The 27,964-nt window shown below is 45.2% G+C and overlaps 1 pseudogene; it reads left to right on the forward strand.

Annotated features, from left to right (window-relative positions):
• LOC103008698 (store-operated calcium entry-associated regulatory factor-like) overlaps positions 1-27,964 on the forward strand; it is a 52,754-nt pseudogene that overhangs the window by 17,542 nt on the left and 7,248 nt on the right.

The following is a 27,964-nucleotide window of genomic DNA, read 5'->3' on the forward strand; positions in this document are numbered from 1 at the left end:
GTCTCTCCAAGTTTAGGGCTGTGCCCCTAGAAGAGGCAGGTTCTACTCTTACTTTCCTCAGGGGTTACACCATCCATATCCCCCGTTGCTGATGCTCCAGCCCTCTCCTCACTCTTCTCTAGAAACTTTTGTCTAGTTTCTGGGCGGCAGAACCTCATCTTAAACCCCCTGCATTTTCCCATATCAATCATGTCATCAATGCACAAAAGCCTTTTCTTGTTGCCCTGAGACCCTAGATTTTTGAAACTCAAAAACCAGGAAAAGATTCTGGTTTCTCTTTTTCTGCAGGGCCAGAAAAGGACAGTAGCCTTGAAACAATAGCTTACTATTTTTTTGTTGTAATGGTGGCAGCAGGGGGTTACATGTAAGGCTTCTGGGTAACAGAAATTAGCAAGAATGAAAAACAACCCAGTGAGCTCCCTCCATTTCCCCCTGCCCCCAGAATAGCTGGAAGTAAGAAGACTGACAACATCAAGTGTTGGCCAGGATGTGGAGCCACTGGAACTCTGGGAATGCGAAATGGTATAGGCACTTTGGAACACCACTTGGCAACTTTAATAAACATAGATCTACCTTTTGATCCAGAAATTCCACTCCTAGGTATATCTCCAAGAGAAATGAAAACATATGTCTACAAAAGACAGTGCATAAATCATAACAACTTTATTCATAATAGCCCAAACTAGAAACCACCCAAATATCCATCAACAGGAGTTTGAAAAACCAAATTTTGGTAAGTTCATACTATGGGATACCACACAACCATAAAAGTAGATGAACTATTGCTGTCCACAAAACACAAAAGTCAAAATCATCATTCTGAATAAAAGAAACCAAACACAAAAGAGTAAATATTATATAATTCTATCAATACTTATATGAAGTCCAGTAACTGGCAGAACTAGTCTATAGTTTTAGAAGTGGTTACCTCTTGGGGAGAAGGAGGGTGACTGTTATTGACCTAGGAGGGGCACTGGAAGTGAGTGCTGGAAAAGTTCTAAACTTTGATCTTTGGGATGGTAACACAGGTATATAGATAGGTAAAATTTTTAATATTTGTGCATTTTACCATATGTAAATTATACCTCAGTTTTAAGAAATCAAATTTTCCTTTAAAACACAGAGGCTAACATTTCAAAAATAATATGCTACGCTGGTGCCACAAAGAGGTAAGCCCACAGCACTCTTTGAAAGCCCAGGAGAGGCAGTAACCACACAAAAAGAAAGAGGTGTGTGTGCCTGATGATTACTGCTTGGGTTCCTAGATCCAGCCACGCCTGAAGACTAACCTGGACTTTTCATCTATGTGAGCCAGTGGATTCTATTCCTAGAATAATTGTTTGAGTTGGCTTTTTGCCACTTGTAACTGAAAGAGTTCTAATGAATATAGGCTCCACTAAAAAGCTTTTATATGGATACAGAGCATCTATTTGGGATGATTTAAATTTATGGAAATGGATAGTGGGGATATGAATTGTGAATGTACTTAATGCCAGTGAATTGTACACTTAAAAATGGATAAATGATAAATTTAATGTTATGTATATTTTACCATAATAAAAAATGGTAATAAAAACCTTTAAAAATATGCAAATAGAGAGACAGGCAATGTCATTATGAAAGATATGCATTTTGAGATGGAGCTTGAAAGATAACTGAACAAGATTTGGTTCAGAGAGGCAAAGTATTTCAGGTGAAGGAACAGGGTGAACAAACCCTTGGAGGGAGGAAAGTAAAGAGAGCATTCAGGGATGGTGAGAAGCTGAGATGTCCTGAGCAAGCTGGAGATCATGGGAGATGGGTCTGGAAGGTAGACTGGGGCCCAGATTGGGAGGGCCTTGAATGCCAGGGTGAGGGAGTTTATGTTAACCCAACCAGAGGTCAATTCCCATTGTCTAGAAAAGGCATTGGAAGTTCCAAGGCTGTTTGGGAAAACTTCATGGAGAATTTAAGGAATGGCTTCTGGGGCCCAAGCTCCAGGTTGCCTTTCCTGGCAACCGGCTCCCCTGGAGCCAACTTCCATGTCCCACTGGCCCTGCAAGATAGATGGCTGGTGAGCTCAGGGACTGGTGATACAGGGTGTCCCTGCCTTCCACGTCCCAGTCTGGGTTGTCTGGAGGTCTTGGCCAAAAATAACCCAGACCCTTGCCCTCTGCAACCCACTCCCCACACAACAGGAAGAGGGCCCTTTTGACACACAGCAAGCCGCTCTTATTGAAAACCCTCCAAAGGATTCCCAACCCACTTAGAATTCAGCCCACATACCTCCTACACCCCTCTGTCCTCATCTCTCACCCTTGTGCCTGGACTTACTCCCTCCAACCAACCTGGCATCCCTGTTGTAAGCAAACACAGCAAACTTTTGTCCTGACTTGGGGCCTTTGCCTTCTGTTCCCTCTGCCTGGGATGCTTGTACTCCCATCTCCCCAGAGACACCTCATCATCATTCAGTCTGTGCTCAGTTGTTGCTCTTTGGAGAAGGCTTCCCTGGATAAAGTCATGCTCCACCAATCGCTTCACCCTTCATAGTTCACAGGCTGTCTGTAGTGTTCTAGCTCTGTCTCCAGCACTTAGCACAGTGCCGGGCCCATAGTAGGTACTCAATAAATGATAACTGAATGAATGAACTATTCACACAGTCAAGGTCCTTACAGGCAATTCTGCAAACGGGGAAGTTGAGCCCAGAGAGGAAGAGGGACTTATCAAAGGCATTCTGCAAATCAGTGTCAGAGATAGATCTTGACCCAGGATTTCTGGCTGCAAGTTCAGTTCATTTTCTGTAATTCCCCTCCACCTCCTTTTGCTAAAAGAGTTGCCAAGCTTCAGTGATTTCCCCCTGTGATGCAAGCATCCCAGAACAGAAAAGGTAGTGAACTAGAAGCCAGGATGCTTCGGAGCTAGATCTAGCTCTGCCACCCACACACCTTCCAGACTGTGAGTCTCCCTGAGGGCAAAGGCATCACCAGCATCTAGCACACTCATAGTACAGCAGGTGCTTAGGCAAGGGTTGTTGAATGAACAAGTGATTGCTTACATGGAGATCATGGGTGTGAGCATAGGGTAATGGTTAAGATCTTGGAGTCTGAGCTAGACACACTTGAATTCAAATCCTGGTGTGCCACTTTCTAGTGGCTGGACACTTGGTCTCCCACGAAGAATACACTGTGGTAGCGAGTCCCCAGATGGGCCTCAATGACCCTCACCTGCTGGTATTTACGTTCATATATAGCCCACATTAAATTAGGGCTGACCTGCGTGACCAGCAGAATACTGCAGAAGTGACAGTGTGCGACTTCTGAATCTAGATCATAAAAAGTATTGCAGCTTCCCCCTTGGACTCAGATCGTTCGCTGGGTAAGCCAGAAGCCATGTTGTAAGGACACTCAAACAGCTCCGTGGAGAAGCCCACCTGGAGAGGAACCAAGCCTCCAGCACGAATTTGGGGACATATGAGTGAGCCACTTGGAAATGAATCCTTCCACCAAGTCAAACCTTCAGATTGGACTTCCCTGGTGGCGCAGTGGTTAAGAATCCACCTGCCAATGCCGGGGACACAGGTTTGAACCCTGGTCTGGGAAGATCCCACATGCCGTGGAGCAATGAAGCCTGTGTGCCGCAACTACTAAGCCTGCGCTCTAAAGCCCGCGTACCACAACTACTGAGCCCGCGTGCCACAACTACTGAAGCCTATGCACCTAGAGCCCATGCTGCACATCAAGAGAAGCCACCACAATGAGAAGCCCACGCACCGCAATGAAGAGTAGCCCCTGCTCACCGCAACTAGAGAAAGCCCGTGCACAGCAACGAAGACCCAATGCAGCCAAAAAATAAATAAATTAATAAATTAATTTTTTAAAAAAAGTGGCTGTACCATTAAAAAAAAAAAAAAAAAAAAAGCCTTCAGATGACTAAAACTCAGCCTCGTGAGAGAACTTGGGATAGAACTGCCCAGCCCAGGTGCTCCTGAATTCTTCACCCATGAAAACCATGAGAGAGAAAAAGTGATTACTAATGTTTTGAGTTACTACATGTCAGAGTGATTTGTTAGATAGCAAGAGACAACTAATTCATCAACTATATCTTTTTCTTTTTTCATCTTTATCTTCATCACCAACATTTATTGCAAGCTTACCATGTGGTTTTTCATTTAACCCCTCCCCCCAATAATGCTATGCGATAGGTACTCTTATTATCCCCATTTATAGACAAGAAAACTGAGGTTTAGAACTGTGAAGTCTCTCCCTGCAGAACCCCTGACCTTAAGGACTTTATGCTCAGGCCTGAGAGTCAGAAACTCAAATACCTATGATCCAAGGCAAAACACGGCTCTAGGATCCCAGGAGGGAGAGAATTTTGGATTCTGTCTTCTGGTAGTCAAGCCTCATAGGTTGAGAGAACACTCCAAAAGCAGCAGACACATCCCCTGCCCTTGAGCACCAGACTAGTAGACGTCAGATGCTTGCAAAGAGTGTTCGGTATTTCCCTGAAGGGAAACACGTGCATGTCTATACACTAATGATGAAAAATAATAAGCCTTCATAGGGGTCTGGCACTTTGCACTTACAAAGCTTTACACATCCATAATTCCATGGAATCCCATCTGGCAGATAAGCATAGCATTATGGACTGAATGTTTGTGCCTCCCCCCTCCCAATTTTATATGTCGAAGTCCTAACCCCCAATATGATGGTATATGGATGTGGGGCTTTTGGGAGGTAATTAGGGTTAGATGAGGTCATGAGGGTGGGGCCTCATCATGGGATTAGTGGCCTTATAAGAGACAGCAGAGAGCTTGTTTTCTCTCTCTCCATGCACATACACAGAGAGAAGGCCATGTGAGGACACAGTGGGAAGACAGCTATCTGCCACAAGCCAGGAAGAGAGTTCTCACCAGAACCCAACCATGCTGGCACCCTGATCTCAGATTCCAGCCTCCAGAACTGAGAAAAGATAAGTATATGTTGTTTAAGCCACCCAGGCTTTGGTATTTTATGGCAGCACGAGCAGACTAAGACACACGGCAATGTGCATTTTATAGACGAGGACACTGAGACCCAGAGAAGTTATATGATTCTCACAAAGTCACACAGGCTTTAAGTGGCAGAGCCCAGGGTAAAACCTGGCAATTGGGTGTTTTTACAAGTGCAAACGGTTGATGGGAGGTCAGTGGGTTTCCTGTAAGAGAGGTTCCAGGAAGAGGTGAGCAGGCAGCAGGGTTTTAAAATGGGGAGGTGGTTTAGTGGAAAGGGTGGGGGCATGGGAGGGTCTGAAGGGGCAGAGTGAGTCCCCGGGAGGTTCCCAGGGTATGTGAAGTCAAAAAAGGAGCGTAGCTGGAGTGACAAGAATGAGCAAGTCTGGGTGTGTGGAAGAGGCTTGGTTAGGGAATTTGTGTTGGTGGAATTTCAGCTGGAGGACTGTGCAGAGAGATCTTGGAGCTGGCGCCAAAGTCAACCATGTGCCTAAAGGGGAAGAAGGGCTTCTTTTGCTCCTTGGGTGGCTTTAGTACATTCATAATTTTGTGCAACCATCTCCACTATCCATTTCCAGAACATTTCCATCACCCCCCTCAAATAACTCCGTATTTCCCAATTCCCCTCTTCCCCCATTCCTTCACAACCACTAATCTACTTTCTGTCTCTATAGATTTCCCTATTCTGCACTTTCATGTAAATGGAATCAACTCCACAATGTTGTCTGATGTGACAGTCTTCTTTTATTTAGCATAACGTTTTCGAGGTTTATCTATGTTGCACCATATATAGGCACCTCATTCCTTTTTATGGCTGTATAATATTCCATTGTGTGGATATTCCACATTTTGTGTATTCATTCATCAGTTGAGGGACACACAAGTTGTTACCTCTTTTTGGCTGTCATGCAAAATGCTGCTATGAACGTTCTTGTATGCTTGTATGAGTTTCTATATGAACCTATGTTTTTTATTCTCTTAGATATATACCTGGGAATGGAATTGCTGGATCATATGGTGATTCTAGGCTTAATTTTTTGAGGAATCACCAAACTGCTTTCCAGGGCAGCTGCACCATTCTACATTTCCATCAGCAATGTTCAAGGGTTCCAAAGTCTCCACATCTTTGCCAACTTATCTGTTTTTTGTTTTGTTTTGTTTTGTTTTTCCTTTTACATATCCATCCTAGTGGGTGTGAAGTGATATCTCATTGGTTTTGATTTGCATTTCCCTAATGACTAATGATGCTGAGCATCTTTGCAAGTGCTTATTGGCCGTTTGTATATCTTCTTTGGAGAAATGTCTACTCAGATCTTTTGTCCATCTTTTTTTTTTAAAGTTGGGTTGTTTGCTTTTTAGCATTCATTTTAAGAATTTTTAACATATTCTAGATACTAGACCCATATCAGACATTTGATTTGCAAATATTTTCTCACATTCTTTGGGGGTCACCTTTTTCTAATTCATACCAGGGTTCCTGTGGGTCTGATGGGGACCTTAACCCTGGTGCCACAGCCCTGGTCACTCTCCTGCCATGAAAACAGAAACAGTCTCTCCGAGGTCTCACCAAGAGGACATGGAAGCACCTCAGCACCTTTACAACCGGTCTGCCACGTGCTTGGCACTAGGGGCTTAAATATGGAGATAACATGGTCCCTTTCCTCCGCTTTCCCATCTCCTCAAACAGAATCTACAATCAATCACCCAGGCTCTCAAGCCAGATACTCGGGCGCCCTTGACTCCGCCCCCTCGCGTCACCAGCCAATCAGCTACTGCAGCTGTCACCTCTTCTTCCTCCTCCTCCCCACACCCCAGCCTACGCCGCGGTTACCTGAATGGTCTCAGGCTTCACAGTCGTGTGCAGACCTCAAGGCTGGCTTCTTCCAGTCCATCCCCCCTCCATCGATGCAGGAGCAGAGTGACTTTTCTTAAGTAAAAATCCGTCCTGGGGCTCCCCTGGCCAACAACTTCGCCACGGCTATTGTCAGGACAAAAGACGCACAGGAAGCGACCTTTGGCTGGGACTGCTCTCCCCACCCCCCTCTTGAAGTGACTTAGCCAGGTCGAGTCTTCTCCCAGTTTGCCAATTCACCCCACCATCATGCTGTACAGAAACCATCCCCTCTGAAATAGGGGACAGTAAAGAGATGGCAGTGGAGATTTCCAAAAGAAATCACAGGATGGGCAACAACTGGTCAGGGAGGAGCGGGGGTTTGTGTGGGGAAGGGGAAGCGTGCCCGTGAGGGGAGGGAACCACCCTGAGTGTGTGCAGTGACACCCTTGGACACCCGGCCCGCCGGGGACTCAATCCAGTCACCTGAGAGGCTCCTGGGGGTTTGAGAGCCTAAGTCAGCCCCAAGCATCAGGAGGCAGAGTCCTCTGGCCCACTTGGGTCCTCTTAGACTCCTCAGACCAAGGACTGGAGAAGCTGTCAGGCCACCTCTTCATCCCTTTGCCTCCATAAACCTCCATCTAGCCTCTTGCACTAACTTTGATATCAAATGGGGAAACCGAGGCTCAAAGAGAGGAATAGGCAGTTTCCAACCCTGGCTGTGTCTTAGGATCACCAGGGGAATTTGAGGGAAATAAGCTTCCCTAGATCCTACTACCAGCTTGGGGTAGGGGCCCTGTCATTTGCATTTTTTAACAGGTGATTCTGCTGGGAACGGGGGAGCAGCTGAGTGCTTGGCGGACACACAGAAAACTGTGGGATCTTGGGGGGGGGGCCCATCTCCTGACGGCGTCTGGCTCTCTTCCCAGAACGCCGAGGTGTGCTTCTGGTGAGGGGTCACTAAGCCTGGGGTGTGCATGGCTGGACCGAATTTGCTGGGAATGCTTCTCGCCTCTGTGCTCTGGACTTTTGTTACGGATGTTCTGTGGAGAGAAGTCTCCTGGGAGGAAGCCTGGCTCCTCTGAGGAGCTTTCTCCTCGGAAACCTGAGAAGGGGAGATTTGGGGGCCTGAGGGATAAGTGAGAGAGGAACAGAAACTCCACCCCAGGGCAAGTAGTACTGAAACGAAATTAAAAAGGAGCCTGTTTGTCACCTGGCGGGGTGCGGATGTGAGAGGAGGTGGTGCAGGCAGGTGAGTCAGCTGCCAGCTCCACTCCTGCCCCAGGCTCCCAGCACCCTCCTTGCTCCCTGCCCGCCCTTCCCATCACAACGTGTTCCCTGCGCAGGAGCTGAAACACATCCACACTTCAGTGCAATTGCCTAATAACGCTGATCCAAAACATGACCATATTCCCCTCTTTCTTTTCTTCTCTCTCTTTCCTTCTTCCCTCCCTCCCCCTCCACGCGCTGCTTTCTCATTTTGTCCCTGGTCTTGAGCTTTTAATCTGAGTTGCATTTCCTCAGGTCTTTATTTCTTCATTATTTGTGTTTTCCACACTCACTTGGCAAAACCACAACTCTGGTCACGTGCACTCTCAGCCACCCCTGCCCCACCCCCGCACAGCTACCGCTGGGTGAGGCTGGAGAAGAGCTCACAACCACCCTGGCTGCGCTCGCTTTAAATTTGTGACCTCGAGTGTTAACAGAGCCCTCCGTGCCGTCTGGCAATTGGACTCTACCTCCTTATTCATTCACTCTGCAGCTCTGCTCCACGGCTGTTCTCACTCCTCCGCTCCCTGAACCCTCAGGGCCTCCTCCCCCGTCCTCACTCTTGGCTTCCTGTCCACTGAGAAAATCAAAGCAATCAGAACAGAAGACGGAAACAGACATTTCTCCAAAGAACACATACAGATGGCCAACAAACACGTGAAAAGATGCTCAACATCGCTAATTATTAGAGAAATGCAAATCAAAACTATAATGAGGTATCACCTCACACCTATCAGAATGGCCATCATCAAAAAATCTACAAACAACAAATGCTGGAGAGGGTGTGGAGAAAAGGAAACCCTCCTGCACTGTTGGTGGGAATGTAAATGGATACAGCCACTATGGAGAACAGTATGGAGGTTCCTTAAAAAACTAAAAATAGAGCTATCATATGTCCCAGCAATCCCACTACTGGGCATATACCCAGAGAAAACCATAATTCAAAAAGATATATGCACCCCAATGTTCATTGCAGCACTATTTACGATAGCCAGGACGTGGAAGCAACCTAAGTGTCCAACAACAGAGGAATGGATAAAGAAGATATAGTACATATATACAATGGAATATTACTCAGCCAGAAAAAGGAACGAAATTGTGTCATTTGCAGAGATGTGGATGGACTTAGAGACTGTCATACAGAGTGAAGTAAGTCAGAAAGAGAAAAACAAATACCGTATATTAACGCATATATGTAGAATCTAGAAAAATAGTATAGATGATCTTATTTGCAAAGCAGAAATAGTGACACAGACATAGAGAACAAACATGGATACCAAGGGGGAAGGGGGGGGTGGGATGAATTGGGAGATTGGGATTGACATATATACACTACTATGTATAAAATAGCTAACTAATGAGAACTTACTGTATAGCACAGGAAACTCTACTCACTGCTCTGTGGTGACCTAAATGGGAAGGAAATCCAAAAAAGAGGGGGATATGTGTATATGTATAGCTGATTCCCTTTGCTGTACAGCAGAAACTAACACAACACTGTAAAGCAATTATACTCCAATAAAAATTAATTAAAAACAAACAAACAAAAAAACCCAAAGCCATCGGAACATCCACAGACCATACACCGACCCTCCCACCAGCATCTCCACCCACTACTCAGGCTTCCTACCTGTTGCCACGGGTGAGCTGGTCACTCTCTTATGCATCTGTTTTGTGCCCTGGACCCCATCCCCCTTCCTCTGCTCAAAGACATCTCTCCAGCAACCCTCTCTCTTCTTCCCCAGCATCATTTTTAACCTCCTGTGGATCATTCTCATCAGCATACAAACACACCATTATTTTTCCCATCTTTAAAACAATAACAACAACAACATAACAATCTTCTTGACTCCTCTTTCCCTTCTAGCTACCCCTTTACGTCTCCCTGTTTGGGTTAGTTATTGCTGTGTAATGATCCACCCTAAACTTAATGGCTTTCAAACAATCACCATTTTATTATCTCCTCAGTGCCATGAAATCCTATTGGATCTACCTTCAGAATATATCCAGACTCCAACCACTTCCCATCTCTTTGGCTGCCACCATCCCGGTGTGAGCTCGCATCCCCGCTTAGCTGGATGACTTCTCATTGCTCTTTCTATTTCCACCCTAACCTCCTAAAGCCTGCTGATTTATAACAGAGTGGCCAGAGGGAACCTTTTAAAATCTAAGCCAGATCACAGCCCTCCCCTGCCCTACACCCTACTAGGACTCCCTTGTTACTCAGCAAAAATGCCAAAGTCCTCACCATCACTTACAAGACCCTTTGTGGCCACCCCGTGACCTCTGACCCCCTTCTACTCTCCCCTTCACTCCCTCTGCTCCAGCTGCTTAGCCTCTGATACTATCCTTCAAACTCAGCTGGCACACCGTCACCCAGAGCCTTTGCACAGGCCCTTCCCCCAGCTGGGATGCTCTCCCCCTAGATCTCTGCAGGGCTCCCTCCTTCGCCTCCTTCAAGTCTTTGCTCAGAGGTCACCTCCTCCATGAGGCCTTCCTTGATCTCTCCATTTAGAACTGCATCCCAACCCTGCCTCTCTGGCTTTTCCAGTCTCCCTTTCCCTGTCCTCTTCTCTCACCAATAGCTCTTAGCCTTCTAACATACTCTATAATTTACTCATTTATTATCTTTATTGTTTATTGTCTGTCTCATACTGCTCATATGTAAGGTTCACAAGGGGACACACCTTTGCCTCTTGTTCATGGATGTGTTCTAATGCCTAGAGCAGAGCCAAGTACCGAGAGGGTGCTAAAATTTTATTTTTTAATTTTACTATAAGTATCTCAAGTCCTTTTAAGTATGTCAAATCCTTTGTGACACAAGGCAGGGTGTAGACACATTTATTCTTGCATTCACTCATCTATCCATCCACCCATCCATCCATCCACCCATCCATCCAACCATTCAATCGACTGCCCATCCATTCATTTGTATCCATTTATCCGCTTATCATCATCCATTTATGTCTGTCTCTCTGTGTATCCATCTAATCATTCGTCCTGTCTGGTATGTATCTAAACAATCCTTCAACAAACATTTCTAAAGCATCGAATTTTGGCCAGCCCTGTGCTGGGCTCTGCACTCAAATCCATGACAATAACATTCTGACCCCTGAGATGGCTGCTGTAAATAACTGCTCCAGGATGTCTGCATATGTTAAACAAAATGGAACAAAACAGGCCCTCCAGCCTTAATGTAAAGAATGGCACCATAAGTGCCAGCTGTGAATTGCTTGGGTGGAGGTGGACTGGGGGAGGGAGAGGAAGTTTGCCTCCTCCTCCGTCTCTGCTCCAGGCTGCCCCTGCCCAGTACCAGACACAGACCTGGGACATCTGGGTTCTACTTTCTCCAGGTCCCTGAGCCCCAGGTTCCTCATTTGCAAAATGAAATAGTATTGCTCATCTGACCAAATTAACCAAAGCATGTGTGAAACTTCTTGTATCACTGGATCTTAACCCTGGTTGCACATTCTAATCCCACAGGAAGCAGATGCCCAGGCCCCCTTTCCAAACAATAAAATCTAAAAATCTTGGAATGGGGCCTGGGCATCAGCGTTTTAATTGTTCAGCTGTGGGGCCTGGGCATTGCTGTTTTTAGGAAGTTTCCAGGGGATTCTAATGTGCAGCCAGGCTTCTGTACCACCAGAGCTAGAGCTGTTTAATCAATGCCCTTTATCTATTTAATTGATCTTGAATATTGCAGCTGGAGAAAAGCAGATTTAATTAGAGGAGGCACAACATTTGTGAAGATGCTGATGACAATGTCTGGACATTTTCAAGGGCTTCACAAGTTGTATGTTGCTTGTTATTTTACTCTTAGTTGTTTCAGATTTAGGTTACGTCACGGGAAAATCTCATGTTCATAAGGCTAATTTTTGGAGGGAGCAGTTAGAGAAAGAGTTGGAAACTATCAGTGGTTGAGCCCATGGGGAAGAAGATAAAGTGAGAGAAACAGAGACAGAGACACAGAGAGAGAGGAGAGAAGTTGAGGAAGAAATTTTCCTGAGCTAATTGGGCAAGAGTAGGTAGAGAAATGGCAAAGAAAAATCTGTGAAAGCACAAGAGAACTGGCCCGAGGTCATGGTCTCCAGCCGCTGACTATGAGCAATGGGAGAGCAGGCTGGGCTGGGGCTCACCTCCTTCCAAGGGAAGGGGTGTGTCTTGGTGGGGACAGAACAGTGGACCCTGGTTCCCACTTCACAGTCTTACTGTGATGGAACACCTGTTCAGGTCCTCCAAGAAGCAGACCTCAAGACAAGAGGCATGCAAGGGATTTATTGGGGAGCTCCTCGTGAGGAATAAAGCAGAAAGAGAGCACAAAGTAGACAGGAGAGCCTCAGGCTGCAGTGGTGGTTGGACACCTGTGAAAGGAGAGAGGGAAGAAGAGGCTTGGGGAGAAGGAGCCTCAGGCTGCCATGTGGCATTGAGAAAACGCTGGCTGGGCCATCGGGGGTGGGGGCCCCGAAGAAAAGACTGGCTGTTAGAGGAGCCCTCACTGGGAGGGGAAGGCCCAGCTCTGGTACCCACCCCCCATACGCAGTCATGGTCTGGGAGCAGCTGGGGCAGCAGCTGGAGGCTATTGGCCAAATACACTCTTCCCAGGAGGGAATCTTCAAGGGGCAGCTCCACTGCCACCATAGACACTTACAAAGTAATGAAAATATTCATTATCTAACCAATATTTGTTGAGCTCACATTAAACATAAAGCACTGTGCTAGGCACTGTGGATATAACAGTGCACTTGACAGGCATGTCCCTGCCCTCGGGAGCCTTCACACCACAGCTGGGAGACAGACATTATATGATATCTTAGTCACAATTAAGAGATGCTCAGACAATCTGTAATAGGTGGGATGAACATATGGTTTAACTTTGAAACCTGGAACCCTTTGAGATGAAAGTGAGTGCTACTAATAACTATGCCTGGACAAATGGCATAAACTGGGACTATCCTGGGCAAACTGGGATATATGGTGATTCTGAAATAGAGAAACATGATCTAGTCCAGGAAATCAGGGAAGACTTCCTTGAGAAAGGGATGTTGGAGCTCGGATCTGAAGGGTGTGTAGGAGTTAACTAGTTGCTCAGATCCCATTATATGTTATCAGAACCTGTTGATCGCTCCTAGATGGCTGTCACCACAGGTGTTCATTGACCATTTGATGGTTAATTTCTCACTGTCTCAGGGACTCCCATATTGGGGATATCACTGTTGTCTGAAAAAGCCCTGCCTGGGATTCTTCTGATGGCACCAAAAAGGAAATGCAGGCACTGAGAGAGAGTCTGTCCATGGCTTTCCCTCTGCCTTGGATGATGTCATTCTGGACAGAGAATATGGGAACCTGATAACATGGATTATTACCCACTTTTACCTTTTTCGAGACATGGGCGGACCTGCTTCTCCCTAATGTCTTTTACTGTTGTAAAACACGTAACATAAAATTTACCACCTTAGTCATTTTTAAGTGTACAGTTAAATGACACTAAATGCATTCACACTGTTGTGCAACCATCACCACCATCCACCTCCAGAACATTTTCATCTTCCCAACCTGAAACTTGGTACCCATTAAAGACTGAGTCCCCATTATACCCTCTCCCAGCCCCCAGCACCCACCACTCTACTCTCTGTCTCTATGAATTTAACCACACTAGGGACCTCACATAAGTGGAATCATATGATATTTGTCCTATCATGTCTGGCTTATTTCACTTAGCATATTTACCACATTTTATTTATCTATTCACCTGTCTGTGGACATTTGGATCATTTCCACCCTTTGGTTATTGTGAATAATGCTGCTATGAGCATGGGTGTACAAACACCTCTTCGAGTTCCCACTTTCAGTACACCTGGATATACGCAGAAGTGGAATTGTTGGATCATATGGTAATGCTGTGTTTAAGCTGTTGAGGAATTGCCTTACTGTTTTTAAGAGTGTCCTCACCATTTCACATTCCCACCAACAATGCAACAGGGTTCCGATTTCTCCACATCCTTACCAACACTTATTTTCTCCTCTAATCTTTTACAGGGATTTGAATTTTTTTTAATTTTGAGATAACTGTTGATTCACATGCAATTGTAAGAAGTACTGTGGGGAGGTCCCACGTACTCTTCACCATTTCCCCCAGTGGTGACATCCTTCATAACTTTAGCATAATATCATGACTAAGATATCAACAGTGACACAACCCACTGACCTTATTCAGATCTCACCACTTTTACATGTACTCGTTTGTGTACACGTGTGTGTGTGTAGAATCAGTTTTTTGCAAATGTATCCCATGCATGGATTCATGTGACCACTGCCACAGTCAAGACACAGAACAGTTCCACCACAAGGATCCACAAAAAGGATTTTAAAAATCTTTTATTTTGGAAAAACTAAAGCTACACTGGAGTAGAGAGTGGAGTGTAACGAACACCCATGTACCATCGCCCAACTCCAGCAGCTCTCAATTTATGGCCGATTTCGTTTCCTCTATAGCCTCACCCACTCCCATGTTACTACGCAGTAAATCTCAGCCTTCTTATCGTTTCATTGTAACCAAGCATTTCAGACTGCAACTCTAAGAGACTCATCACTTTTAAGCAGAACCATAACACTATCATTATGCTCTATCCCCTCCCCACAGCCAACAGTAATCCCCAGAGGCTTCACAGAGAATTTGCGGATATCCTAGGTTCTCCTTCCCCAAGCGACTTCCTAGAAAGGGCGCTCGTGGGCTGTAAATAAGTTGCTGAAGGATAATAGACAAGAATAACAAGTTCTTTTTCTCCCGCCTCCCACAGCCAATCCATCAGAAAACTCCATTCCACCACCTGCAAAACAGAATCAGCATCCAATCCTGTGTCACCACCTCTGCTCCCATCACCCCCGTCCCAGCAACCATGTCTCTCACCTGGGCTGCTGCCCAGCCTCCTCCCTGCTCTCCCTGCCTCCACCTCTGCTCCACTCCGCCTGGTCTCTGCACTGAGCCACAGGGATGCTGTCAAAACCTAAGCCAGAGCACGCTCTCCTCTGCTCTGCACCCTCCAGGGCTGCTCATCACATCAAGAGCCTAGACAATCAGTCTCTTCCCAGCACCCCTGCCATCTTGGGATTTCACGCACTCCTCTCTCTCTCTTTGCTGCCACGCAGACATGCCAACCACTCTCCCACCACAGGGTCTTTGCCCACGCTCTGTCCTCTACCTGGAATACTCTACTCCAGATATCCATTTGACCTTGCTTCCTTCAGGTCTCTGCTCAAATATCACTGTGCGAGTATCTTCTATTTGCACACCTGGATCTACTCAACACCTATTTCTACCCTGCTCTGTCCCCCAGGTGCTGACTATAGGGACTAAACCCACAGACTCCTTTGTCCTCTGGCTCCCACTGGGTTTGGCCCGTGGCGGGGACCGTGAGAAGGTTGATGAGGGGAGAAAAGAGTGAGGTCGGGTATTTTTTCCCCAGGCTCCCTTCCCAGATGACTGTTGCAGGCCGTGTGCACACAGCCTTCCTCCTCTTTGTCCTCCGTCCTGTCTCCTCTTCTCCCACCCTCAGGGGGACGGTAGCCCCACGCCACTATCCCCGTGGTTTTCCTCCATCCTGCCCATATTGTTGTAAGCAGTCCCTCTGCTAACTCTCCTCCTGTGACCCCCTTGTCGTGCCCGCTGTTCCCTGCCAGGATGCTGACTGATGTAGTCATTTTCTCAGTGAGCCTGTCCCTGGCTATGCCAGCCTCCAGGACCACACCCTCCCTGTATTCTCTGCCTTGTGTTCCTCGGCATTTCTCACCATCTAACGTGGTACATACTCTACTCACCTATGTTTATTGTCTGTCTCCGCCAACTGGGTCAGCTGTGTCCTGTTGCACAGGCTGTGCACTGCACGGTTCCTGAGGTCACCATTTACACAGACTACAGTGTGATAGGGCAACGTCACCTCCTGGAGATGCACAACTGGGTGGCCCTGCTACCCACTGGAATATAAGCTCTGCCTTTTTCTTTTTTCCACTACTGTATCTCAAGTGCTTAGAACAGTGCTTAGCACATAGCAGTTCCCACAACATTGTCTTTAATGACAGTTCATCCTTTTTTACTTCCCATGAGAAGTGTAAGTATCCTTATAGGGTGGTGTCAGGAGGTCTTAGTGAGTTTTGGGAGGGTTTCCCTTGATATTTACCCCTGGACTGTAAGGCCCTGACTGTTTTCCTTACCTACTGTATACCTGCTGTAATGTGTGCTCTTACTGCCCTTCTCAGTTCTCCTGAGAGCTGCCCTTGGCCAAGGAGGAGCCCCCTTGCCTTCCACACCTGGGATAGCCCATAGCCAATGACGGACACACGTACAAAATCCTGCCTGCTTGCCTCAAGGTGAGACCGACTCGGTGGTGCCGCCCTACAGGGCCAGGCATCCTCACTTAGTACCCACCCCACAGGCATAAGCATCCTGACTCGGGCTCCCCTTCCCGGGAACCTGCCCTAAGACACCTGTGCACCCTCCATGCCTGGCACACTGTGCAGTGCACAGCAGGACTGGTAAACATTTCTGAGTGAATGAATAAAGCAGTATGGGTTGGCTTTCCAGCTCTACAACCTTCCCGAGTCATTCTTGATCCTGAGCCTCAGTTTCCCAAAAGGCCTGGTGGAGATAATCCTATTCACCGAGATGACCCTACAGAACTGTGAGGGACCAACGCTTGTTGGGAGCATTTAGACACACCAGCAGAGTGCCAAGAAAGTCACATCCCCGAATTTCTCCGACAACTTTGGGAGGCGGGTGCAGCCGACTCCATCACCCTGGCCTGCTCCGCTCTTCCCTCCTCTCTGAATGGTAAATCTCGTCTGGCCAACTTACTTGTTAGCTCCTGGTAGGGTGGCTTTCTGTCTCATGGCCTCTTCCCCCCAGGGGCTAGGGCTCAGAAGCTCTATGTGGATGCTCTTTGCCTGATTGAAAGTGCTTCGGGAACCAGGAGGGACTCGGGGAAAGACAGCAATTAGAATGTACCATTAGGTATTAATGCCACCTGCCATCAGTGCGCCGGCCAGACTGGCTTCCCTTGAGTCTGCCGGGCTGAGGTTAATTAGTTTTTGGATTTCTTAGCTGTGGGGTGTCTCTTTAATCATCTGCCACCTGGCCCCAGCTCAGCCCCCGCGGGAGAGAGGCCTCTAGAAGCATGAGCTGATGGGAGGCCATTCTTGCGGAGGGAGAGCCCCTCAGAGCTGAAGCCATGCCCACCTGCTCACCCCACTTGAGGAAATGGAGGCCTCTGGAGGTGGGAGTGACCCTCAGCACAGAGCAGAGCCAGATGAGAGCTCAGGCTTCCTGTGTTATGGTCTGGGGTCTTGTGCACTTCTGAATCCCTCCATCCCTTCCCCAAATTCTTCCCCAGAACCTCCGCAGGCTGGGACGCTGGGATTTCATGGCTGACTAAGCCAGAGTAGCCCTCCCGTCCCAGGCTTACACAGCAGTGGAAGCCCCCGCCAATCAACAGGCAAGCAAGCTAATACACTGATAACGACAAATGGCAAAAAGGCCATGGAGGAGACAATAGCACAGTGAAAGAATCTACCATGGATCGCCTTACACAGGGACATCGGGGAAGACTTCTCTGAGGGGCTGACTATTCACTTAAGAATTTTCGTCATAGAATGGCAGTGAATACATAGATGAAACAATAGAACAAGAAAATCATAATTTTGCAACCCCTATTAGTGGATCCAGGCTTTGGGAACCAGTGGTTGCAAACATCACAAAAAAAGAGGCCAGCAGACACTAAGTGCCTCGTGATGGAAGAACACCACAGGCCTCTGAAATTGCCATAAAATTAAACGGAATCTGATCAAGTCCCTAGCCCAGCACTATCCAGTGAAATACACACGGAGACGAATCAACTTATCACATATGTAAGTTAAAATTTTCTAGGAAGCCCATTGAAAAAAAAGTAAAAAGAAACCAGTGGACTTAATTTTAATAGTATGCCTTATTTAACCCAATCTATCCAAAATATTATCATTTCAATATATAATCAATATGAAAAATGATCAGTGAAATAGTTTCCATGCTTTTTTCAGGGTTAATCTTTGAAATGTGGTGTGTATTTGACACAGCACGTCTCAGTTTGGACGGGCCACATTTCAAGTGCTCAGTAGCCACAAGTGGCTGGTGACAGCTGTCCTGGACAGCACAGCTCTAAGTCAGCTATCAGTTTCCAGGAAATTCAGAGGACAAAGGAATATGTGAAACAACACCATGCTGATGCAATCAGCAAAATCCAGATACTCTGGATTTCTGGAAAACTACAGAAAAAGCAACCCAGCTTTTTTTTTTTTTCTTTAAAGAAATGCAGGGGCTTCCCTGGTGGCGCAGTGGTTGAGAGTCTGCCTGCCGGTGCGGGGGACATGGCTTTGAGCCCTGGTCTGGGAGGATCCCACATGCCACGGAGCGGCTGGGCCCGTGTGCCACAACTGCTCAGCCTGCGCGTCTGGAGCCTGTGCTCCGCAACGAGAGAGGCCGCGATAGTGAGAGGCCCACGCACCGCGACGAGGAGTGGCCCCCGCTTGCCGCAACTGGAGAAAGCCCTCGCACAGAAACGAAGACCCAACACAGCCAAAAATAAAAAAAATTAAAAAAAAAGAAGAAATGCATTGTAAGTGGGAAAAATAACGGAGAGATAATCCATAAATTAACAGTCTTCAGAGACATACATATCAACCAGTCACAATGTGTAACCAATTCCAAACAATACATAAAACATTTTATAGTGTTTATGAAATAATTGGATATCTGAACACTGAATGTTTGATGCTATTAAAGGGTAGTTATTTGTTGTAGGTGTGATAATGATATTGTGGTTATTTATTTTTTTGAGAGAGTCGTCTTTTAGAGAGATATACTGAAATATTTATGAAGGCATACTGAAAATAATATGAAGTCTGGAATTTGCTTCAGAATAATACAGGACGAGGGAGAAGAACGGAGGTGGGGGTAAAATGAAACAAGCTTGATAATGGGTGATGCTAGGTGATGGATACATGGATTTTATTATACTATCCTGTCTACTTTTGTATATGTTTAAAATTTTCCATAGTAAAAAAATTTTAGGAAACTGGGATGATATTGGAAAGGAATAAGGATAGTGGAGGCCACAAAACAACCAATTCCATGAGAGCAGGGATGTCTGCCTTATCCATCAGTGTTTCATAGCAACTCACACAGACATGACACATGGTAGATACTTAGCACATTATTTTTCTTTTTTGCAGTTATTTTTGTCTTTAGGCCTCTTTGGGTATATCCCACCAGAGATGTACAAATTACTCTGTTTTTAAGAAATAAGTCTTCTCTATGCGGTTATATCACCAACTTTTGCAAAGGTTTATTTGTTACATTTTAATTTTTACTTAGTGATTTTTTTTAACTTTGTTTCATAATTGCGTAAAATATTTGAATGTTTCCCAAGTCAAATCTACAAAGGAAGGCACAAAGGAGCTCAACTTCAATCCTGACAATTTCCTTTCGAGGATTTATCTCTACTCTTTGGCTACAGCTAATGGGAGTGAAGTCACGGACTCCTAGCTAAAGGGGGTTGACCCATCGCCCATCAACTAGCCCACTGGTCACACCCCTTTGGAATTTGAGACTCTAACAGAGGGACAAAGATGAAAGTGGTTGGATTTTACTCATCGGGGATGGTGTACTGACCAGAATGCCCTTGCTCTGGTCTCACTCCCAAGGTCCCGGCATCCAGCCCTCTGACATTGCTTTGGATCCTGCATGGGTCCCAGGCAGGTCCTCCAGCCTTCACGAAGTTCTGAGCCTCTGATATGAATTCACCAAATTCCCTCTGCCTTAACGTTAGCCTGAGTCTGTTTCTGTTGCTTGCACCTTAAGAAACCAAACTCATGCCATTAGCCATTAGCAGACTCTTGTGTTGGGGTCCACGAGAGTCACACCCACCCCTATGCGGAGCTGCCAGATTCTGTTCTTGGAATAGTGCTTCTGAGCACTCACTCCGCCCTGGGTGAGGGACTGCATTCCTTGGTCCACAAAGCTTACTGTCTGGTTACTCAGGTCTGAGGGCCCGAGGGCTATGGCTTCCTGTGCTTTCCCGCTTTGCCTGGCCTCTGAGTATCTCTCTGCCCCCAGCCCCAGGAGGGAAGCAGCCTACCTGGCCCCCACCAGTCTCAGCCCAAGGAATGGAAGTCACAGCAGCTGGGCCAGGATGGGGCAGGGAGGGGGTCTTCCCTTGGTCTGCCCCCATTTGCTTCCTGCTGGCTTCCTTTGAGGAGCTTCTTCCTCCCCTGCTTCGCTGCCCACTTGGCTGTGAGGACACAAGAAGGCTCATCAGTTGCTATAACAACACCCACCAACTTCCTCTGCACTTAGCCAGGCTGTTTATTCCCTCTCAGATAATGGATCTGCCTGCAGTGACCAGTCTCCCTTTGGCCTCAGAGCTGGGTTTGAGCAATTATTATTATTACTGTCAGTCGTGTTATTGTTATTGTTGGTTTGGAGCTGCCATTTACTGAGAGCTCACTATGATGACTCAGCATGAGCTCACTATGAGGAGCTCAGGATGATAACTAAGCCTTCACAAGCACCAGCTCATTTAATCTGCACGGTGACACTGTAAGTCAGGGAATACTGCTCCCAATTTATGGCTAAGGAGAAAGTCGGTATGGTCTAGTTTATAACAGCAGGGGCCCTGTACCTGACTGCCCAGGTTCAAATCCTGACTCTGCTAGATGCTAGCTGTGAGGGCAAATTACATATCTGCTCCCTGCCTCAGTTAACCCTTCTGCAAAATAGAGATAATAATGGTGCCTGGAGTAGTGCCTGTCATATAGCAAGGGCTTGTCTTGGTTATCCCAGAAGCATTCCCTGAGACAAGGATACCAGCAGAAGTATAGTTTGGGGGAGATCTGAGACCAGGAGTAGGGAATGAGGCAGGGAAAGGAAAGCAGCCCAGAAAGTGTGCTTTATTAATTAAGTGACCGCTGTGGACAACTGGAGATGAAGCCTGCTGGGAGCAAGTGAAGACACACATGGAGTTACAGCATCTCAAGAGTGATGGACTTGGGATATTTATCCACCAGCTCCCGTCAGCTATAGGTTGAGGATTGCTCCTGGGTGGGTATGAATTCCCCAGCACTTCTGTCCTTCTCTATGGGCTCTGCAAAGTTACTCTGACAGCTGGAGAAAGCCTCCAACCAGGTGATGCAGGTGGTGGCAGCAGGAAGCTGGGGTGGGCATGTACTGAAGGCACCAATGGTGTCTGCTACAAAGCTAATAAACACTTGTTGAATGAATGAACAAAGGAAAGGAAACTGCAGTCGGTCGGTCGCCAGAATGTACCACCCCAGCCCCATCCAAAGATGTCAGTGGTCTAATCCCATCATGAATATGTGAATATGTTATGTTACATGGCAAAGGGACTTTGTAGATGTAATTAAATTTACAGATCCTAAAATAGGGAGATTATCCTGGTGGACTCAGTCTAATTACATGAACCATTAAAAGCAGACTTTCCCTGGTTGGAGTAGGAAAGGAACCACAGGAGAAGCTGGAGAGTTTCAAAGCATGAGAAAGACTTGACCTGCATGAGAAGGAATGTGGGTGGCCCCAGGAGCAGAGACTAGCTCCCAGGTGACCACTGGCAAGGAAACAGGGCCTCAGTCCTACAGTCACAGGATCTGGATTCTGCCTACAACCTGACTCTACTTGGAAGCGTGTTCTTTCCCAGAGCCTCCAGGTAAGGGCCTGGGCTGGCCGACACCTCTATTTCAGCCTGTGAGACTCTAAGCAGAATAGCCAGCTGAGCCCCCTGGACTTCTGACCTACAGACTGCGAGATAACAAATTTATGTTGTTTTAAGCCACCAAGTTTGTGGGAATTCGTTACAGCAGCCCTAGGAAACTAGCACAGAAACTAAGGCTCGAAATGCGCCAGTGACTTGCTCAACGCCACACAGCCAATAAATGACAGAGCTGGGATGTGGACACAGAGTTGCTTATCTTCAGTTCCCAGGTTCCTGACCTCTACGTAATGCTGCCTCCTGCTCCTTGAGGAGAAGGAGGGGAGAAGGGATCCCTGAGAAAGGGGAAAGGGGGAGAGTGAGGAGAGCCCAGGTGAACAATGTAGCATCAGCTAAGAGCACAAATTCTGAGCCGGACAGGTTTGTGCTTCAAGTCTGCTCTGTAACTAATTAGCTGGGTCACTTCGGGCAAAATCTCGTTGCTTCCCTAAGCCTTATTTTCCTCATCTATAAAATGGGGATGATACTCCCTGATGGAGTACATTGTGACGGTTAAATGAGATTGTGCTTGTACACAGCTGTGTGTAATGCCTAGCACGCAGGAAGTGCTCAGTAAACTTTACCTATTATTATAGTCATGTGTTCAGCATCTATTTTGTGTCAGGTGCCTTAGAGGTACCCCAATGCACACGACCACTCTCTGAGGTAAGTGCTGTTGTGCTCACTTTACAGATGAGGCAACAAGGCTCATGGAGATGCAGGGACTTGTCGAAAGTCACATAAATGGTGTCAGAGCTGGACTCAAATCCAGCTCTGCTTGGGTCCCAGACCCTGTGTCTTTCTCCTGCACTTCCCGGCAGTCCCGACCTCTCTGTTCGGGGCCTGAGCAGTGAGCCTGGGGAACCATCAGAGCCTTCCTCTCTCTGCCCTGAGCGTAGCCATGTCAAGTCCAGAGGTTCACAGAAAGCTTTCACCTCCCAGTTTCATTTTGGTCTGGCTGTCTGATTCACGGTCCCTACCTGGGGCCAGAACAGGGCCTCCTGGCTTCACGAAGCAAACACTCAGAGGGTCCTTGACTGTGTCACACCCTGTCCTGGGCACTGGGGGGCACTTAGCTCGGACAGCCCTGGGCACACCCAGCCCTTGAAGAGCACCCAGTCTCATGAAGGAGACAGACATAGGAATAACGACAGCACCACGTGCCCAGGTTATAAACCAGGTCTGAACAGCGGGTGGTGATGACGATGATGGTAATAATAACACACTGTATTGGGATTGTTTTCAGAGCTGGCTAGTGAGATAACAGAAATTCAAGAGGAATAATGCAATTCCAGGGCATTGTATGTTTGTGAGAGGTGATAGGGATTTAAGGAAAAAAAGGAAGGAAATAGGAATGATTTGGAAAGGGTGTTGAAATTTAGACTGTTTCTAGAGGAGGCCTTATAGAGAAGATCCATCTAAATGAAGTCCTGAGGAAGTGATGGAGTGAGCTATGAAGATACCTAGGAAGAGTTCCCCAAGGAGAGGCAAGAGCCAGCTCAAAGCTCCAAGACAGATGTTAAACCAGCATGTGAAAAGATGCTCCACATCATTTGTTGTTAGGTAAATATAAGTTATTCAAAGTGTGGTATTGAAGTCTCTGACATTATTGAGTTTTCTGTTTCTTCCTTCAATCCCGTCAGTTTTTGCTTCATGTATTTTAGGACTCTCTTGTTAGGTACATATATGTTTATAATCGTTACATCTTCTTGATGCATTGACCCTTTTATTATTATAAAATGTCCTTCTTTGTCTCTACTAACAGGTTTTTTCTTAAAGTCTATTTTTTTCTCATATTAGTATAGCCACTCAAGCTCTGTTTTGATTATGGTTTGCATGATAGAGCCTTTCCCATCTTTTTTTTTTTTCAACATATTTTTTTTCTTTGAATCTCAAAAAACAGCACAAAGTTGGACCATAGTAGGCCTTAAAACAAGTCTTTATACACTTTTAAAAGATTGAAAATCATATAAAACATGTCCTCTGACCACAATGGAATAATATTAGAAATCATCATAGCTGTAAATGCCTACAAAAAAGGAGAAAGATCTCAAATCAATAACCTAACTTTACACCTTAAGAAACCAGAAAAAGAAGAGCCAACTGAACCAAAAGCAAGCAGAAGGAAAGAGGAGGGAAGGAAAGAAGGAAGGAATTATTAGAGCTAATAATTAAATTCAGGAAGGTTGCAGGACACAAGATCTGTATCTGAAAATCAGCTGTATTTCTATGGACTAGCAATGAATGGTCCAGAAGTGAAATTAAGAAAACAATTCCATTTACAACCAAAAGATTAAAATACTTAGAAATAAATTTAACAAAAGAGGTGAAAGACTTCTTTTACACTGAAAACTACAAAGCACCTTTCAAAGTGACCAAAGATGTAAATAAATGGAAAGACATTTGTGTTCATGGACTGGAAGATTTAATACTCTTATGATGGCAATACTGCCCAAATTTATCTATAGATTCATTGCATTCCCTATCAAAATTATAGTTGCCTTTTTTTTTTTTTTTTTTTGCAGAAAATAACAAGCTGGTCCTAAAATTCATGTGGAAATGCAAGAGACCCAGAATAGTCAAAACAATCTTGAAAAAGAATAACAAAGTTGGGAAGAATCAAACTTCCTAACTTCAAAACTTAATTCAAACCTATCAAGCAATCAAGACTGTGATGCTGGCATAAGGGTAGACATACACTTGGAATAGAATTGACAGTCCAAAAATAAACCTCTGTCTTTATGATCAATTGATTTCTGACAGGGTGCCAAGACAATTCAACAGGAAAAGAACAGTCTTTTCAACAAAAGGTACTAGGAGAACTGGATATCCACATGCAAAATGAATCAGAGACCCACGTGTAAGAGCTAAAACTGGAAAACTCTTAGAGGGAACATAGGTGTTAATTTTAGTGACCTTGGATTAGACAACAGTTTCTTAGATATGATACAAAAAGCACAAGCAAAAAAAGAAAAAAAAATTGGACTTTATCAAAATTAAACCCTTTTGTGCTTCAAAGGACACCATCAAGGAAGTGAAAAGACAATGCACAGAAAGGGACAAAATATTTGCAAATCGTATATCTAATAAAGGGTCTAATGTTCAAAGTACATAAAAACTCTTAGAACTCAACAATAAAAGACAAATAATCCAATTTAAAAATGGACAAAGGATTGAATAGACCTTTCTCCGAAGAAAATATAAAAACGATCAATAAGCACATGAAACAATGCTCAACATTTGGGAAATGCAAATCAAAACCACAATGAGATACCATTCCACATCAATTATGACGACTATAATAAAAGAGGAAAAACCAGCAACAGCAAGTGTTGGCAAGGATGTGGGGAACCTGGAACTCTTATACATGTCTAGTTGGAATGGAAATGGTGCAGCTGCTGTAGAAAACAGAGTGGCAATTCCTCCAAAAGTTAAACACAGCATTACCACAAAACCCAAAGATTTCACTCCTAGGTATATGCCCAAGACAACTGAAAACATATGTTCACAAGAAAACCTTTACACAAATGTTCATAACAGCATTATTCAAAAAAGCCAAAGAGTAGAAACAACCCAAATGTTCAGCAACTGATGAACTGATAAACAAAATGTGGTATATCCATACAAAAGAATATTATTCAGTCATAAAAAGGAATGAAGTACTTACACATGCTCAACATGGATGAACCTTGAAAATATTATGCCAAGTAAAAGAAGCCAGATAGAAAATGTCACTTATTGTATGATTTTATATATATATATATATATATATATACATACATATATATGTCAGAATACGCAAATTCAGATTCCAAAAGTAGATTAACAGTTGCCAGGAGCTGTGGGGAGAGGGGAATTTGGAATGACTGCTAATGGGTACAGGTTTCCTTTTGGAGGATGAAAATGTTCTGGAATTAAATATTGGGGATAGTTGCACAACCTTGTGCATATACTGAAAACATTGATTGTGTACTTTAAATGTTATATAGTTTAATAAAAACAATTAAAAGAATAGCATGCATACCCAGCACTTGTATTAGGACCCTTTTAGCTGTGGATAACAGAAATACAACCTCCACTAATCTAATCAGAAAGTTCACTGGCTCGTGAAACTTGGAGTCCAGAGGCAGAAGGAGCCTTCCGGATTCACTGATCCAGTAACTGCATGTTGGTTTCATGAGCCCTGACTTCTTAAATCTCTCTGCTCGTAGTCATCAGTGTCAGATTTCCTTCAGGCTGGTAGGAAGATATCTCAAGTTACTCCGGGCAGCACCTCACAAAGCACCATCCAAGGCAAAAAAGAGAGCTCATCTTCTTAAAAGTTTTCTCTTAAGAAAGAGGAAACTTCCCCCAAAGCCCCCAGCAGACAGGCCCTCACGGCTCACAGTCAGAATTGGCTCGTGTGCTCATCCTAAGGCAATCACTGCAAACAGGAAGAGGATTACTTTCAGACCACTGAGGTCCAGTCTGGATCTTGGGGTGCAGCAGTTGGCTGCGTGGGGAAGGAGTGGATACCGAACATAGTAAGAATTACGAAGGAAGAGGAAAATGGATGCTTGATAGGAAGCCAAGAGCTTAATTAAGTTATCTCAACAGAATATGATTGATTCAATTTTTATAAACTTGATTAACCTAATATTAATATATTCAATCAATGAGCTAGAAAGAAGTGCATGGACAATGTGGAATCCAGTATTCTCTACAGAGATTTAAGATGTAATAGTACCAACCAAGGATGCATCATGACCTCCATCCTCACTGCCAGAGAATCTCCTGAGAGGTTCCATCTCCCAATAGCTGGAAATCCCCTAGCAAGAGACCTTAGCTACAGAATAAGAGGAACTCTTTGGAACTACCTACGTGTGTCTCAACAGCACAAATGAGTTAATTTCTAATCATTCCTCTCTAAGAAAGGGTGATTTGCAGAATATTTTTCTCCTATTTATAAATGGAAAAATAGTTAACAAAAATAAAAATAAACACATTTTTTAAAAGTAGGCAAGGGACTTTCCTGGTGGTGCAGTGGTTAAGAATCCGCCTGCCAACGCAGGGGACACAGGTTCAAGTCCTGGTCCAGGAAGATCCCACATGCTGCGGAGCAACTAAGCCCATGAGCCACAACTACTGAGCCTGTGCTCTAGAGCCCGTGAACCACAATTACTGAGCCCACGTGCCACAACTACTGAAGTCCGTGCACCTAGAGCCCATGCTCCGCAACAAGAGAAGCCACCACAATGAGAAGCCTGCGCACCGCAACGAAGAGTAGCCCCTGCTCACTGCAACTAGAGAAAGCCCGCGTGCAGCAACGAAGACCCAACGACCCAACACAGCCAAAAATAAATAAATAAATTTATTTTAAAAATAAATAAATAAATAAATAAAAATAGGCAAAAGACTTGAATAGACGCTTCACAGAATAATATATACCAATGGCCAATGAGCATGTGCAGAAGTGCTTGACTTCATACGCCAACAGGGAAACGCCATTTCTAAAATTAAAAGCACTGAAAAGCCAAATGTTTGTGAGGCTATAAAGCAGCTCAAAATGTCAAACATTGCTGGTGGGAGTGTAGAATGATATGTCCACTTTAGAGAACAGTTTGTTAGTTTCCTGTAAAGTTAGCAATACCACTTCCATGAGCCACCAATTCTTCTCCTAGTTATTAATCCATGGGAAATGAAAACATATGTCCACAGAGTTATTCAAGAATGTTCACAGCAGTCTTATTCTTAATAGCCAAAAAGTAGAAACAACCCAAACGTCCCTCAACAGGACAATGGAGGAATAATTGCAGTGTATTCACACAATGGAATACCACTCAGTAAAAGACAGGAGTCACGCCTGCTGCCTGCCCAGCATGGACGAATTTCACAGAAAAGATGTTGAGTGAAAGATGCCAGACCCCCAAAGTACCCACTGTGTGGTTCCATTTATAAGATGTTCAAGAACAGGCACGTCGAGTTCATGGTGACAGACATGAGAACAGCGATGGCCTACAGGGGTTAATCAGAAAGGAACACGAAAAACCTTCTGGAGTGATGCAAATGTTCTATATGCTGAGAAGTGTGTTCATTACACAGGCACACATTTATCCAAATTCACTTACT

The sequence above is a fragment of the Balaenoptera acutorostrata genome, chromosome 10, assembly GCF_949987535.1.
Source record: "Balaenoptera acutorostrata chromosome 10, mBalAcu1.1, whole genome shotgun sequence".
NCBI classification, from domain to species: Eukaryota; Metazoa; Chordata; class Mammalia; order Artiodactyla; family Balaenopteridae; genus Balaenoptera; species Balaenoptera acutorostrata.